Below are 18866 nucleotides of genomic sequence, written 5' to 3'. Positions count from 1 at the left end.
TACATTTCTAACAAAGTTAGACATTTGACATGGATAGATTTCCATCATTTCTAATTTTAAGTGCCTATTCAGGCAAAATGAAGGCTTATGCTCATAGAGCTAACTCATAATGATCCCAAGCTAAAAACAGCTCATATATTCTTCAACAGAAGGTTAGTTATTTGCCTCTTTTATAATTACTTAGATACAAGTCTTTGTTTAAACAAATGCTTGCATTTCTTTTGGCTAAATACCTAAGAATGAGCTTCATTAAATGTAAATGTATGCTTAGACAACTTGTACCTAAGTACTTACAAAAGAGGCAAATAACTGAAAATGACATAAAATTCAGCAGGTAAAATGATAAACATTATTTTATATATTCTTTTTTGAAGTATAATTAGTTTTATTATTCCTTAGTAAATAAGGTATTGTGGGGACTTAAAATAAAAGCTATTCTGGAACTTTTTCTTAACTTTGGAAATACTGACTTTTTTCTTTCCTTTTTTTATATTGTCAAGGTGATGTACAGAGGGAATTACAGCTATATTTTATATATTCTTAAAAGAGACTATGAGCCATAAAAATGAATGACCTACTGATAGGCAAACACACAGATGAATATCAATATCATTATGCTGAGTAATGTAGTTTAGAAAATTAAAACTAACTTATCCTGGCAGAAAGGTAATGAATGGTTGTCTGGAGCTGGGGAAGAGTGGACAGGCTAGAAAGGGATAAAAGCAATGCTTTAATGAGGCAGATGTGTTTAGAACTTGAACTTAGTAATGGTTTTGCAGGTCAAAATCCTTCCAACTGTATGAGTTAAAGAGATGAAACTTACGTGCAAAGCGACAACTTCCTTTTGAGATGTCAAAACAGGATCCATTGTTTGTAGCAGAAATTAAAGACCTAAACCAATTGCTTATTTTGGCAACTTTTTAGCCCACACAGTTAAATCATGCTATTTGCATACTGTGATTTTTTTTTCATTTCAACTCTCTTTTTCTGTATGGTATGCCAAAATGTAGTTGAGTACATAAGTTAGGAATGAAATAGGAAGTAACATCATTGTTAATTATGTCTGTGATTTTGGAAGACACTCTACTACCTGTACCTGCATGTACCTCAAAATCTATATACTAACAATGGATGAAATTTCATATTATGGAGACAAAAAGTGTGTTGGTATGATGCAAGAGATGGTTTCAGTGAAATATTAGTTGTAAGAAATAGCCAAAAAAATCCTTGACAAGAGAGGAAAGACATAGAAAGAAATAAGACGATTAATGGACATGATGATGTTGAGATAATAAAATGTAAAGTTTCAGAGGATATTTACAGACTCCAGAATGTTATATTAAGCAGTTGTACACACACACACACACACACACACACACACACACACACACACACACACACACACACAGGAGATTGAACTTGAGCCTAGGCACTGTCCCTGAACTTTATTGCTCAAGGCTGCTGCTCTATCACTTAAACCACAGCTCCACTTTCATCTCTTTGCTGGTTAATTGAAGATAAGAGTCCCTGTTCTTTTCTGCCTCAGTTGGCCTTGAACTTCGATTCTCAGATCTCAGCCTCCTGAGTACCTAGAATGACAAAAATGAGCCATTAGCACTTGGCTTTGTTAAACAGTTTTGACTTTAATTTTTGAGCAAGACAAAAGGAAAATAATTATTAAGCAGATATACAAAGTATTTACTTGGAAAATTAAACCACATCCTTATTTGAAAGCTGTATATTGTTTGATACTAGTGGCTTATGCCTGTAATACAAACACACTCTCTCTCTCCCTCTGTCTCACTTCCTTTCCCTCTCTCTATCTCTCTCAGGCAGACAGACAGACAGACAGACAGACAGACACACACACACACACACACACACACACACACACACACACACACATACACATTCACAATTTAGCCTGACGAAAGAAAAAAATTTCTACCATAAAGAACAACATCCCTGAAAGTGGAAGACATTATGTTAATCAAATAATTTAGCCTCAAAATTACAAATCCTGAATTATTCAACACATGATGCAGTTAAAATTCATAGAGCTAGAGAGTTAGTCTGATATCTTACAGCAACTTTGGAGACTAGATTATTATTGTCACTCTAACTTCAAAGGTGCTATTCAAATGGAAGTTAGTGAGAAAGTCTATTGCTACACATTTATAGTACCATCACTTGGTTGAGGGTCAGGCTGGAGATCCTAAGTTTGAGGTCAGCCTGGTCTTTGCCAGACCACTTTTGGGGTCTTTGCATCAACAAAAAAGAAACAAAAGACAGAAAAGTGACACTGCTTTCCAGTTAATTGCCTTTGTATTTTGTTCTAGGTGCATCTTAGACATCTCTGATCTAAGCAGATGTGAGGGGTTGGTTTAGGCAAGACAGAAAAAGGAAAAATGGGAGGCTGAGGCCACGTGGACGGAGAATGAAAGATGCTCCAACATTGCAACTAAACTTGCCCAGCTCCTTTCACACCCAGAAGCCTCAGCAGGGTGGTTTTGCCCTTTGCTAACTAACATCAACCAAAACAACAGCGTCAACTGTCCATGGTCTGAGAACCCTGACACTATGAGTCAAAATAGAACCATCCTCCTTATAAATTAGTCAGCTCAGGTGTTTTGTTATAGTAATGGAAAACTGAGGAATTCTCAAAAATAATTTAACTGAGGCTTATTTCTTAAAATACTGTAAATATACTGTACAGAGGGGTTACAGTTACAGAACAAGGTAATGAGTACATTTCCTATCAAGCATTGTTGCCTCCTCCTTTGTTTTCCCCCTACCATCCCTTCCCTCCCACCTCCACAATTATACCTCCCCATCCCCATCCCCCACATAGTGTCTTGTACATTTCATTGTTACAATGGGTCAACCTGTATCCTTATTTCAGCATTTTGTTATCTCTCGTCCCCTCCCCAAATTAGAAAAGCGTGTATACAAGATGCAGGGCACCAGCATCAAATAAAGTGAAAACAGGGGTTATACAGTAGGGGAGGAACATACAAAGAAACAAAAATTCACATGGTACATTATAAATATGGTAGAAACAGTAGCAATAAAGAAAAAAACCACTTGTGTCCCTATCTTGGGGTTCATTTTGCTTAACATCATCTTATCTGGTCATATGTACATAGCTTTTGACCTTTTCTGCTTGTTCCAGACATATACTAGTTATTGCAAATAAGGAAAACCATGGGACCTGTATTTCTTTGGGCCTGGCTTACTTCACTTACTAAGAAGACTTGTCGTTTGTCAAATAATGATCATTTGATTATACTATTGTCACTTCAATTCTGAGAGGTATACAAATACATTTTTCCTGGCTTAATTGATTGCTAGGAATCAGATTGTGTTAAATTCAACTTCAAGTTTTGTGCTGAGCAATAAATATGTGCCAGGTACTGCAAGAGTTACTCTTGGAATCAAGAGTAGGGAATTGCTCTAATTCTTGTTATAGAGTGAACTGCTATGGAGTCCTCACTAGCCCTTGCATCATAAAGGGCACTCAGTTCCATTCTACCACTTGTTATGAGAAGATCTTGCTCCTATATAATTTTGAAATCTGTAAAATACAGACAGGTGATCAAATTACATTGCATGCACATATGGAAATGTCATGACGCAGCCCTTTATTATATACAATTTGATATCCACCAATAAAAATTGCATCTGCTAAAAAAGGATAAAATGTGGGATGCAAGATAATTTTAGCCTCAGCAGAAACAACTAAGGAGCAACACTGAGATGTGGTAATGAGAAGCAGAATGGTGCTAAATTTGCAGAGTTAAAAGTGTTATAAAAAGTAGTTGGCATAAGTGAGCCTACCTTAGTACAAACATAAGAAAGAGACAATGGTGTGCAGGGGAAAGGCTAGAGCAGAGATGACTGCCCTGTGACTCAGAAGGGAGTGGCTGTGCTGTTGGGCTGTGGATCCTCTGTTGTGGATCCCTAGGAGCTATCAGCAAATATGGATGGACCAAAGCACATCAATATAGCAAGCTGTCATGCACTTAGAGCCACATGCTGGATTTCCTCAATATGGTGTTGGTGTGGCTTTCCCACCATTATAGAGACCTCAGCTCAACCATCTTGTATATCATACTTTCCTTATTTTTAGAATTTTTCAGACCTCTACTCAAATACCATCTCTATAATACTTTTCTCACCAACAGATTTTAAACAATAGCCCCTTTTCCCAGAAAAGTATGTCTTATCTTTCATCTTCAAACATATGACCATCAGCCAAATGTATTTGTTTATGTGTTGAAGCACATTTCTCTTCTCTAGAAAGTCAGATTTACCAAAGGAAGTGATGCATTAACATTGGTTTATGGCTTCATTCCTGTGTCTAGATGATGTCTAAAGTTGGAATGAAATGTACAATCTTATGTCATTGGACTTAACTTGTCTTAAAGTTGCATATTTGACTTGTTCAGATCACTGCCTTCTTTCTCAAAGTTTAGGATATTTTCCGAGGGTGAGTAAGATGCTGTCTCTTTTCCAGCTGTATTTTAAACTGACTAGTAATTTTCTCTCCACAGGAGACAGCAGCAGTGCAACAAGATAGAGTCAGAATTCAGTTCCAAACTCAGCAGGAACTCCCAGCATTGCCCAGCATGACTCTTTTAAAAATGATCTCTATGAAATAGCCAGGTGACCCTTTCCTGATGATTTATTTTTTCAGAAAAGATGTTACCTTTTTGTAATGAAGACCTGAACACTCACAAACATATACAGAAACATGTAAATGAGATGCTCAAAGGCCTGTGCTCAGAATAAACCAATTAACAGGTTCAGAACATGTCAACCTGTAGTGTTCAGAGGAAGTGAAGAAACACATCCTGAAAATTGTGGAAATGAGTAAATCGAGCTGGCTCATGTTGGGACTTCTGCACTTGGGCTAAGAAAACTTGTGTAATCCAAAACACAGAATTATCATCAGTGAGGACAAATTATATGACTGTTGAACATGATGAAAGAGTTATTAAAACTTGAAAATTGGAGTAGGGATATTGAGCATTTTTCATGTGTCTTTTTGCCATTTGTACTTCTCCTAAGAAGTTTCTATTTAGTTCATTTGCCTATTTTTTCAATGGGTTGTTGATTCTTTAGTTCTTGGAGTTCTTTGTCTATTCTGGATATTAAGCATCTCCTGATGTATAGCTAGCAAGGATCTTCACCCATCTGTATGCTGTCTTTTTAGTTTGCTAATATGTCCTTTGCCATGTAGAAACTTGCTAGTTTGATGCAATTCTACTTAGAAAATGTGAATGAAAATATTGAGATTGCATCTCATCCCAGTTAGAATGGCCATCAAGATTACAAACAACAGCAGATACCAACAGAGATGTAGTATATTAGGAGCCCTAATACACTGTAGGTAGGAATGTAAACTTATTCAACTGATCTAGAAATCTGTATGGAGATTCCTCAAAAAACTAAACATAGAACTACCATACAGTCCAACAATATTACTCTTGAGCATTTGTCTAAAAGATTAAAAGTCAAGATGCAGTAAAGCCACCAGCACAACCATGTTCATTGCTGTATTATTTACCATATAGCCAAAGTATGGAAACAGCTAAGATAGCCCTCAAAGGATAAATACATCAAGAAAATGAGATCTATATACACAAGGGAATTGTACTCTTTCATTAGAAAGAATAGAAAAAAAGTGGATGGACCTGGGAAAAAATGATGTTAAGTGAAGTAAGTGAGGCCCAGAGAGACAAAAGATGAATGTTTTTCCTCAAATGTGGAAGCTAGACCTAATTTATAAATGTACAAGTAAAGTCATAGAGAGTTGTATAACAGTGTACACCATGTACTAATTGGTGCTATCTGCAATGGAGAATTCAGTCCAACAAAATGAATACCAGGAAACTGCCACTTGAAAGTTGGGGGAGGAGAGCAAAGAAGAGGGGATAGATGAAGAAAGAAATGGGGAAATAATGCAATCATAACATTCAGGTGTATTTTATGAAAATAAGAACATTTAGAGGAGGTGTTTAGATCAGGAGAACTGGGGAAGAAAGATGAAGGAATGACAAGGATTAAGATGCATTGTACTTATAAATTGATTAGTTGGATAGTAGCTCCTTTGCACAACTACTTAAACATAATAAATATATAATTTTTAAGAATCATAGATTGAACTTTGTAAAGGGAAAGCATTATTAAAACTATAAATGAAAAATCATTATAAAATACTTGCAATTAATAAAAAATTATAATAAAAAATTAAAAATTTGAAACATTGTTAAAAAGTCTCAATAAATACCAAAAAATAATGACTTTTAGACAGTACTCTCTAAATCCAATGAATTATAATACTGGAAAACAGAATTCTACATTTGGAGTCAGAAGACAAACTTAAAACTAATTTCTTGATACAAAACTAATGAAGAAAAAACTGTGGAAAATTAAATATTGATGAGCAATTAGAAATAAATGAAAGGATTAAATATCAATGTTTGGGCCACCCACTAAACTGTAGAGGGTAGTGCATATTCTAAATGCATGTTCTAGAAAATAAGAAACGTAGATATTGTGCCAACACATTAAAATGAAAGGAGCTACTACAGAAACAAAATAAAACCAAAGGGAATACAAAAAAACCAATAAAAGTATAAACAGAAATTAAAAAGACAAACATCAAAGGTAATTGTACCAAAAGATAGATCTTTCAAAATTTTTGTATTTTGTAAATACAGATGAGAAATAGGGAGAGAAGGAAAAGGAGGAGGATGGAAGGTAGAGGGGAGGGAGGAGGGAGAGAGAGAGACAGACAGACAGACAGAGACAGAGACAGTGAGAGACAGAGAGAGACAACAGAGAGAAAGAGAGAGAGAGACAGAGACAGAGACAGAGAAAGGAAGGAGGAGGAGGAAGAAGAGAAAGGATAGAGGAGGAAGAAGAGGAAGGAAGGAAAGAAGGAAGAAAAGGAAGATGAGGCAGCAGAAAGGAGGAGTTAGAGGAGAAAGGAGGAAGTAGAGAAAGAGGAGTGTAAGAGGTGGGAGGGAAAAAGAAGATAGAAGAGGAGGGAGGAGGAGAGGAGGGAAAATTGGTTGTTATAAAACAACTAGCCTTCCTCCTCTACCACCTCTTTTTTTCCCTTAACTTCCTTCTCCTTCACTTCCTCCTTTTTCTTCCCTCCCTCCCTTCCTCCCTCCAGAAGAAAAGGCTCATCACAACACCTTGTTCAGGGCTCAGATATCCCGAGAAGGATGTTCTAAGTAGGATATTTACAAAGTACAGAGGTCAGCAACTTGTAAACATATATCAAATCTCCAATCTATCTAATAGCCAATGTTTATCTATTTTATTCTGATCTAAACCTGGCTTCCCTCTCCAGCCTCAGCTGCTACTGTTTCTTCATGATTCTCTTCATGGCCAGGTAGAGCTGACTCCAATTCTTTGCCTGATCTAACCCCTTTGTATGTGGATATCATTTTACTTCCTTTTCACCTAGCTAACCTCTTGCCATTTCCTTGCAAAGATAGGTTGTCCATAGATAGATCCTCTGCCAGTGGGATCCAAGGGCTCAATACTGATAATTCTGAGCAATTCTAGACCAATGTCTATCCTCTGTGGGAAAGGGACCATGGTGCCCTGGACACTGCTAATTCACAAGCTGCATTAGCATTTAAAATAGGCTTTGACATTTCCTCTTAACTCAGGAACGAGACAAGGATGCCCACTCTCTCCACTTCTCTTCAATCTAGTATTAGAATGCCTAGCTACAGCAATAAGACAAGATGCAGACATAAAGGGGATCCAAATAGGGAAAGAAGAAATAAAACTCTCCCTCTTTGCAGATGACATGATCTTGTATTTAAAGAATCCCATGGACTCCACTCCCAAATTACTCAAGCTGATTCAAAACTTTGGCAAAGTAGCAGGTTATAAAATTAACCCCCCAAAATCAATGGCTTTTCTATATGCCAACAATGAGAAAAGTATGGCTGAAATTAGGAAAGCAACTCCATTTGTAATAGCCCCACAAAAAATAAAATACCTAGGAATTAACTTAACCAAAGAAGTGAAGGACCTCTATGATGAAAACTTTAAAATCTTGAAAAAGGAAATCAACACAGAACTTAAAAAATGGCAAAACCTCCCATGCTCCTGGATTGGCAAGATTAACATCGTGAAAATGGCAATACTTCCCAAGGCTATCTACAAATTCAACGCGATACCTATCAAAATTCCACCCTCATTCTTCAAGGAAATAGAGGAGGCAATCCAAAAATTCATATGGAACAATAAAAGACCCCGAATAGCAAAAACGTGCCTCAACGGAAAGAACACTGCTGGAGGAATATCAATACCAAATTTCAAACTCTACTATAAAGCCATAGTAATCAAAACAGCTTGGTATTGGCATAAGAACAGACCTCAGGACCAATGGAATAGAATTGAAAACCCAGAAATGAACCTACAGACCTATAGCCATCTAATCTTCGATAAGGAAGCTAAAACAATAGAATGGAAGAAAGACAGCCTCTTCAGTAAATGGTGCTGGCAAAATTGGTTAACTACATGTAGAAAACTAAAGCTAGATCCTTATATATCACCCTGCACCAGAATCAACTCCAAATGGATCAAAGACCTTGAACTCAAAGCAGACACTCTGAAAACATTACAGGATGGAATAGGAGAAACCCTAGGTCTCCTTGGCTCAGGCCGAAATTTTCTGAATAGAGACCCGGAAGCACAACAAATCAAAGAAAGGTTGGACAAATGGGATTGCATACAGTTGCAGAGCTTCTGCAGGGCAAATGACATAGCTAGCAAGATCAATAGAAAGCCCACCGATTGGGAGAAGATCTTTACTAGCCATACAACGGACAAGGGTCTCATATCTAAAATATACTTGGAACTCAAAAAATTAAACCACCCAACAACAAATCCTCAAAGAAACAACTGCCCAATAAATAAGTGGGCGAAAGACTTAAAGAGAAGCTTCTCTGAAGAAGAAAGAAGGATGGCCAATAGACACATGAAGAAATGTTCAACATCCCTAGCCATAAAAGAAATGCAAATCAAAACAACATTGAGATATCACCTCACTCCAGTTAGAACAGCAAAAATCAAGAACTCTAACAACAGATGCTGGAGGGGATGTGGACAGAAAGGAACCTTACTTCATTGTTGGTGGGAATGTAAACTTGTTCAACCACTTTGGAAAGCAGTATGGAGGTTCCTCAAAAGACTTCACATAGATTTCCCCTATGATCCAGCAATCCCACTTTTGGGCATTTACCCAAATGTTTACAAACAAGACCACACTAAAGCTACCAGCACAACTATGTTTATTGCAGCATTATTTACCATAGCTAAGATATGGAACCAACCCAGATGCCCCTCAGTAGATGAATGGATCAAGAAAATGTGGTATATATACACAATGGAATTCTATGCCTCCATCAGAAAGAATGACATTTCCCCATTTGTTAGGAAATGGAAAGGCTTGGAAAAAATTATATTAAGTGAAGTAAGCCAGGCCCAAAGAAGCATAGGTCCCATGGTTTCCCTTATTTGCAATATCTAGTATAGGTATGAGTCAAGCAGAAAAGGTCAGATAATGTGATGTTAGGAAAATGAACCCTTAAATATGTATTTTAATGTTTTCGTTTCTTTCATGCATATGTTTCTAACGCATTTATAAGATTATTTCTTTGTTGCTTTGTATGTCCCTCCCCCACAGTGTAACCCCCGCTTTCACTATATTTGATGTCAGTATAACATGTGGAGGAGATGGGGGCAAACAAGTCGTTTAAGGACTCAGGTGGACCTGTTGCAACAATGAGAAGTACAAAATGTCATGTCAAAACCAGCTTTACAATGTCGGTGGGGGGGGAGGGGGTATAATTTGGTGGGGGGAGGGGGGAGGCTGGGAAGGGAGGTGAAGGGTAAACAAAGGAGGAGGCTGCAATGCTTGGTAAGAAATGTATGCATTATCCTGCCCATGTAATTGTAGCCCCTCTGTACAGAATGTTCTCAAATAAAATAAAATAATATTAAAAAAATAAAAATAAAATAGGCTTTGAGAAATGCTTGCATACTAATGACACAGAAAAACAGATGAATACATCTAAGAAGTGTCCTCCCAGATTCTACTGCTTAGTATTCTCTGATTTAATTGGTACTTCTTGAAATAGATCCTACCCTCAAAAACCACAAGTTCTACAAACTTACAGTGATTTAGGAAATAATTATGAATCTTTTAGCAGCATGTAATTCTGTCTTGTGATTTGTTTACATTTAAATTAGTCATATAATTGTGCATATATTAAGTAACCTTTTTTCAATAGACAGGATGTTATTGAGACACAGCTATATTACCATATGAAGAACTACTCAGTCATTTTAAAATCATTTAACTGAGGTGTGAGGTGTGGGCTTTGAAGTACCTAATACAGGGAGTAGGTGTAGGGCTCTGGAGGAGGACATTGAGGATGAGTCCACCTCCTCTATAAGCAAAGTAGAGTCCAGTATCCAAATATATCCTACTTAACACTTGTTTTGTAAATAAAGTTTTATGTAAATAGCCACATTTACCTTTATTTATGTATTTGTCCTGGTTAGTTTTATGGTAAACTCAGAGTCCAGTAACTGTGATAGAGAATCACTACTACCAGAAGAGCTTATGTATTTACTTTTGCTTATCCTTTTATGAAAAAAAAATGACAACTGTTCAATATCTATGGCGAGCCTATATATAACCTTGCCTGTGTCTACATTTTTTTTCATTTTCATACTTTTCGGGATTGAATGAGTTATAAATATAAATGCTTTGGAACAGTCCTTAGAATGCTATGTAAAATCGATAAATATTAACAAGGATTGTGATTAATAATCCATCCTTCCTCCCCCATAGCATCTGAAACAATTGAGAAAAAAGAAATGTTGACTGGTTTTAAGTACTGAAGTTATTTAAGAATATGGATAGGGATTGTATTTTATGCGATACAATCTTATTTATCCTTGTAACAGCTATATAAGGTCCTCATTATTGCTGATATTTTACAGATGGGAAAAACAAGACACAGAAAGATTTAGTAACTTTCCTGAGGTCAGAAAGCTTCCAAACAGAAGAGAAATTTTGAGCAGGGTAGAAGGTATCACATGGAAACATGGCCATTTTGTCCAGATTGAATTAGAATGATTTTCCTACTAGGTAGCAGGTAGTGTCATCTCAGATTGCTTCCTCCTGGAGAGGGGATGAGGTGTCATTCTCTTCACTGCCATCCTGAGGAGTAGAGGTAAGGGCTCCCCTCTGATGAGAACATTTATTTCTGGAAGAGGCTTTCCTGCCCTCATTCAATACTTGCTAGAAATGGTTTATCTAGGAAAAGTAGCAAATTCTAAGAATCTCTTCTCCAGGGAAGATTAATGGTGAGTCACTGCTAACAATGTAGAGAGTCAGCATTCGAGACACAAGGTAATCAAAGCAACACAACCTAACATTTATTAAACAAATTCTTGGCACCCTAACTGTAACCTTCACAATCACCTTGTGTGAAGGATGACTTCATGCTTATTCTATAGAGAAAGGATTTGAGCATTATGGAATGTCAGTAATTTCTCCAAAGTTATATGGTTACATAGGTGGCAGGGCTAGAACTGAACACAAAATGTCTGAATTCTGAAACCACCTTAATATCTGCGATAGCTGCAGACAAGGACCTACACTGACATACTACTCACTTCCTATCACCTGAAAACGGGGAAAACTTATTCTGTCATCTCCTTGCACTTGGACTAAGGTATTAGTGACTTCTGCACATCCCATAGAACTTTCTGTGTGGCAAGTATACTACCAGGGGTCCTACCTATTGTACCCAGACTTCCTACCTACCAATACTGTTAAATCCCTGACCATGGGAGGAGGCTGTGGGCACAATGATTAAATTCACAAGAAATGTTGTGAGTAGATTATAGTTGAGTCCTTAGAATCTCACCGCAATTTCCTCACTTAGCAGGTGGTTGAATCCCCTAGAAGTACTGAGGACTTCCTGAGCAATGATAAATTCTCAAATAATTCCTTCCTAGGCACCATTACAATTATGATAATTACTACTTCCATGGGGATCTTGGTTTCTTTTCCTATTAAATTAGGTCTTCTCATCAATGAACTTGAAGTTCATTGTATTCTCTTGCAGCAGGACAGATTAGTACAAGAATGTGGGCTGAAAAAAACCTAAAAATTATTAGTTTGCAGTTCTGTAGTGCAGAAGTCCAGTATGCAAGGCTTAGAGACTCTTCTTAGGGTGCTATGAGACATTGAAGTCAGAGATCTCATCCGGAGGCTCCATGTTCATAAACCATATGCAACTGTGCATTAGTTTGCTAGAGTTGCCACCACGATGTACCACAAATTGAGTGACCTGGACACAGCAGTAGTTTATTGCTTCCAGAGGAAAATAGTTCACCACCAATTACACAGTTAGTAAGTAGCAATCTGAACCAAGGGCCCATCACCTTAGTGGCTATGTTCTTTAGCTTCAAATTATGGACGAGTCTAACTGGAAATTAAAAGGGGAGACAAAGGTATCCATAATGTCATGTGCCTTCTGAACTTGCAGGAAGAAAAGTTGAAGGAAGAACTACCTCATGCCTACTAGTGTCTGGTCAATTCTTGGCTAACAGCAGTAACTCCAGTCTTAACATGGAATTCTCTCTGGGCATAGATCTGCTTTCAAATCATTCATTTTTATGAAGACACTCATCATATTGACTAGGAGCCTATGCTGTTCCAGCATGACCTCATCTTAACTAATTAGAGCTTACAGTGACCCTATTTTGAAATAAGACCACATTCTGAGATACTCGTGCTTAAAATGTCAAAATATGAATCTTGAGAAAGAAACAACTCAACTCATAATAGTATTGGGGCATCTTTCCTTAAGTATCTGGAGTCATACAACACAGACACTTGGTTCAGATTGCTCTTCACTCACAGTGTATTTGAGGGTAAGCTACTTCCCCTCTCCCTATTTCTTGCTTCTTCATTTATATTCCTGAGCAATAATGGTTCCTTCTCCACTGTTTTGCTATGGGAATAAAGGATCTGGGATGAATGAAGCACTCACGTTGGCACTCTGAATGTAGTATAGCCTAGACAAATTTTTCTCTTATTTATTATATAGTCACTATGTAGCATTTAAAGAAGGTTTTCACTTGCCAAGCAGGTTTCCATATCTAACATCATTTGGTAGGTCAAAGTTATTCATCTTCATTTCCAGTGCATATTGGCATAGAGGTAGAAACAAAAACAAGTGATTTGTTCAGGAACTGAACTAGGCACAATCAAAATAGTGCCAGAGTCCAGGGAATGTGGGCTGCTAGGTGTTGTTTTTAATCTGCTCCAGGCTGAATGATTGAGCAATTTAAACTTAAATATTAAGACTCCATAAAAATGTTCAATTGACCACGACAGGAAGTGAATAGATACATTCAGCCAAATCTTGAGCAGAGAAAAGACCATGACAGTATCATAATTTATAGATGAGTGTCACTCCATTTTTTTCTTTCAAAATCCACTACAGTTTAAGTCTAGGTGGCAGTTTTATTAAATTTGTCTCTAATATACTAGATTCCTGCAACCTTTCAAAAGTGAATGACTGAAAATTGCATGGGTTCTGTGTTTTATCTATGGTAAATAATGCTGCAATAAACATGGTTGTGCTGGTAGCTCTAGTATGGCCTTGTTTGTGGTCATTTGGGTAAATGCCCAGATTGCTGGGTCATAGGGGAGCTCTATGTGTAGTCTTTTGAGGAACCTCCATACTGCTTTCCAGAGTGGCTGAACAAGTTTACATTCTAACCAATAATGTAGTAGCACTTCCTTTTGACCACACCCCCTGCATCATCTATTGTTATTAGATTTCTTGATAATGGCCATTCTAACTGGGTTGAGGTAGAATCTCAATGTTGTTTTGATTTGCATTTTATGGCCAGAGATGTTAAACATTTCTTCATGTGTCTATTGGTCATTCTTATTCCCTCAGTAGATAAATGGGTCAAGAAAATGTGGTATATATACACAGTGGAATTCTATGCTTCCATAAAAAAATGACATTGCTCCATTCATAGGAAATGGAAAGATGGAGAAAAACCATTAAGTGAAGTAAGCCAAACCCAAAGAAACATAAGTTCCATGGTTTCCCTCATTTGTAATAATTAGTATATGTCTAGATATTCCTATCAGGTGAGTAGAATAGCTCAATGGCTATGTACATATGATCATCTAAGATAATGCTAACCAAAATGAATTCCAAGACATGAAAATAAGAGGTTTTTCTTTGTTGTTTTTAATATACTATGTGATTTCTTTTTTCTCTTTTCTTTTCTTTTTTTCCCCTATTGTTTATCCCCTGTTGTTGCTATATTTGATTTTGGTATTCCGATATTGTATATATGTTTATCTAAATTAGGGAAGGGAAGGGGAACAACAAAATGGTGAGACAAAGGACAAAGGGTGAACCAATGCAACAGTGATACTCACAGGACAGTATGTTAGAAATGAACTTGGGGGAGCATTGGGGGAGAGGGAACGTGGAAGAAAAATGAGGGGGGTAACAAGCTCATCAAGAAATGTACTCACTACTTTATATATGTAACTGTAACCCCTCTGTCTATACATCACCTTGACAATAAAATTAAATTAAAAAAAGAAAAATCTTCTGGAAACTATGGAAGGGAAACAGAAATGGCATTATGCTTGCTATTGAAATTCATCCAAAAATGAAATGACTTTTTTTTTTTTATAAAACCTCCTCTAAGGCTTTCAACAGAGCCAACACAAGTGGCTGATTGTGAATTGTTCTGCATTTGCAATTAGAACTCCTGTGGTGTCTAGGGGGATCCAATTATAGTTGGGAAGTCATAGAATAATGTGGAAACCTATTCTGATCAACATGTTATTTTATTAGATTCACTGAAGATTAAGATTGAATCATGCTGGAGTGTGAAATCCTCTATTACATATGCAGTTCCAAGGAAAGTGGTGCCTTTTTACCAGAAACTTGTGATTTTTTTTCTCACCCAGAAAATATTGAATATGAACTCTCTGAGATTCCTTGAAATTGCAGTTCTAAACATGAACAAACAAGGCACGCTAATTCCAGTGTATGCTCTCTTCCAAGGTAAACTGCCACTGTAAAATTATGAAGAGGATCAGCCCTTTAGGCCATGTTCCAGGACTTCTTGGTTCCAGTCTTTGATTTATTGCTTTTTATTGTTCTGCATCTCTAAGCACAGAGCTATACCTTGATTTCTTCTTCTATGAATGGAGTGATAACAGCATTAGTTCCTGAGCAGCACCTCAACTTTATTATTTAATGGTTCAACAGTTCTTGGAAAAAATAGTAATATTATTAATCAGGGCTTTCCAGTTTGGGATTTGTAAACAAATACATCTTAAACAAAGAGATTAAAAATAATCTAACACAAATGGCAACATTCTCTTTTTCTTTAAAAGGCATTTTTAGATACAGTTATATTTACAAAAACTGTAATTATACTATATAAAAAGGATAATTTGGGATCAAAATTCAAGAGTAAATATTCCTAATAAAGAAAAGACTATTGATCAATTTGTGATAAGTATGTATGGGAGTATATGTGTGTATCCTCACACATGCACATACAGATGTACATACACATTTATTTGTATTATTTTTACATGAAGTACTGAAAATTTTCTCATACAATAGCATTTATAGACATTTGGAAAATGGGTTGAAGTATGACTGGAAAATTTATTAAAAGCTAAGTGTAAATCATTTTAAAATGTTGACAGTTGTTTCCCTTGTAGTTTTAGACACACACACACACACACACACACACACACACACACACACACACACACACACACACACACACACACACACACCAATCCAAAATACATAGGATGGGGTAAGGGAAATGCAATTTGACGCCAACGGGTATCTTCAGGAGAGAACATTAATGACATATGCAAAATTATAATTATGGAAAAATTTTAATTTTGGAAAAAAGACAACTAGGAAGGTGCAAAATGAAACACTCTTCTAGAATGCTGCATCCACATTCCTCCAGTATGATCTTTCACATGGCAACTTGACTGGTCGAAGAGATGTCCAAGCATCAGATAGAACCCTATTTCTGACTGTGCTGGTGAAGCTACTGATACAAAAGAATCATTACTGAATCTTTAGTTTGAATTAAGAACCTTGCCCCTACAGTTGTAGATGGAATCCCTGAATCAATAGGACTCCAAATCTAAGATGAGCTGAAATACTGTATGAGTTGCCAATGTGGCATGGTTTAGAGTAAGGACAGGTGGCTTTTCTGAAAAATTGATTTAACTTCTGTTGCATAGCCCCAAACTTTCACCAAGATGGGCCCCCTTTCCCCTCCTGTCAGAACCATGGTTCTTGGTGGACCATGTTCCTAGCTCTGAGACTTGAGGCTAACCCAGCTCAGAACCCAGCTGGTTCTATTTCTACCCTATGCTGATCTATTCTGAATGTGGTTGAGGTGATGAATGGTTCACCATTCTCCTCCTCCTCCTCTTCCCCCTCCTCTTCCTCCCCCTCTTTCTTTCTCCTCTCTCTCCTCCCCCCCTCCCCTCTCCCCTTCCTTCCCTTCAGTCATCCATGTCATCATCATAATAGTAGTCATCATCATGGTTGTCTTCTCCTCCTCCTCCTCCTCCTCCTCCTCCTCCTCCTCCCTCCTCCTCCTCCTCCTCCTCCTCTTCCTCCTCCTCCTCCTCCTCCTCCTCCTCCTCTTCCTCCTCCTCCTCCTCCTCCTCCTTCCTTCTTCTTCTTCTTCTTCTTCTTCTTCTTCTTCTTCTTCTTCTCTCTTCTTCTTCTTCTTCTTCTTCTTCTTCTTCTTCTTCTTCTTCTTCTTCTTCTTCTTCTTCTTCTTCTTCTTCTTCTTCTTCTTCTTCTTCTTCTTCTTCTTCTTCTTCTTCTTCTTCATTCTAAACCACAAGTAGATTTATTTTGTGACTTAAAAAATCATACTTTGAAATCTTAGCTCAAAAGAGACCTTAGCACTCTATTTCTAGGAGATTCTGGATAGCCTTAGTAAAGTTCACCCTCTTTCTCCACTGAACATAAACAGTTCCTAGAAAGATGTACACCTGCCATCCATCTCTTCAATAGTTTAGAGTCACTCACCACAGAGCATGCATGCTATTATAACCAAACACTGAATTTTACAAAGTGTTGCTAGGAAAATTCTCTTGTACTTGTTCAAATCGCTCAGTTTGATCACAGAATTTGGACCTATAAATTCTAATTCAATGCACATATCAGTTTATAAATATCCAGGATAGGTTGACATACCACATTTAAGCATCTTTGCAAACTATAATCTCACTAATTTAGAAAGATAATTATTCCCTATCCAACTATCACTAGCTAGTAAAACTTCTTGGAAAAAAACTTTATATTCAAATAAAATCTACTTTCTGAGAATATTTGTCCTTGTTCTTTCATCCTAAGCAATGCAGAGTATCTTTATACTACTATGACACCATTTTATTTAATTTAAATTCACCATGATAAAAGCAGTCATATTGAGAGTTTTAAAGACATAAATATATATGAACCAAATATAATGTCAAAATATCCAAAATAGACAGTATGTATACTTTATCTCAACCAAAAGGCTGAGATTCATCAATAGTACTTTATTAGAAGCACAAAATTATATAAATTATTGTAGTTTAGAAGTTTTCATATAAATATATCCTAAGTATCTATTAAAACATATAAAAATTTTATTTCTACATTAAAGCATCTTAGAATACTATTCTTTTTGGCATTTTATATGACTTAGAATATCTATCTGTTTCCTACTTAACAATTTTCCTGTCTCCCTATTTAGTGTGCTTCTCTATTGCAACTTTCTCACTTCTCTGTCTTTAATTAATAGAGACCCATTAGCAACGTAAGCAAGGGAGTGAAGTAAGAGTCAATAAGCTCCATAACACTGGTCCATGGGAAGACACTGCGGCTCTCACGATCAGCATATGTTAAGTTTTAAAAACTACTTTTCATTTCTAACATCCTGTTAATTATGTCCTGCCATCGTTCATACTCAATTTACTGGTAATTATATTCTGAACATTTTAGGTAATATATCCAGAGAGAGAGAGAGAGAGAGAGAGAGAGAGAGAGAGAGAGAGAGAGAGAGAGAGAGAGAGAGAGAGAGAGAGAGAGAGAGAATGGCCAATGCTTTGAGGCTCACAGAGGCCCTGTCTTTGCAATTATGTCAAGTAATTTTCCCTCTTGAAGATTGTGAGTGCTTTCTAGTGGTTTTGTCACACCTCCACATATAACCTGAATCTTGACTGTTATATAGGCTTCACATAAATGATGTAAAATGGCAGAATTGGCACTTAAATCCAACTGTGTGCCAGTCAGCTCCTGTTTAATACATGACGAAGATCCTTTAGTGAGAGCAGCTGGTTTTACATATTGTATCACCAACAATGAACACCTTTAAGAATATCATTTAAGTAGTAAACCACTTTCCTAGAAAAAAAAAAGATGGTACTATGCTTGGATCTATAGATCTCTGACTCCCAAACATGAAATCCTCTACATTTATTTGTTTTTAATTTGCATATCTTAATTGTAAAAGAGGGTCTTATTTGATATTTCTATATGTAAATGAAATATACTCTGACCAAAGTCACCTTCTCTCTCTGACCCCACTTAAAAGTTTTGTTTTCTTGGGGCTGGGAAGGTGGCTCAGTGGTAGAGCACTTGCCTTGCATGCCTGAGGCCCTGGGTTCAATTCCTCGGCACCACATAAGCAAAAAGAAAAAAAAGCTGGAAGTGGCACTATGG

The sequence above is a fragment of the Dipodomys merriami genome, unplaced genomic scaffold (assembly GCF_024711535.1).
Source record: "Dipodomys merriami isolate MVZ:Mamm:240054 unplaced genomic scaffold, mDipMer1.0.p SCAF_4, whole genome shotgun sequence".
Classification (NCBI taxonomy): domain Eukaryota; kingdom Metazoa; phylum Chordata; class Mammalia; order Rodentia; family Heteromyidae; genus Dipodomys; species Dipodomys merriami.
The sequence above is the reverse complement of the archived record's forward strand: the minus strand, read 5'-3'. Positions refer to the sequence as shown.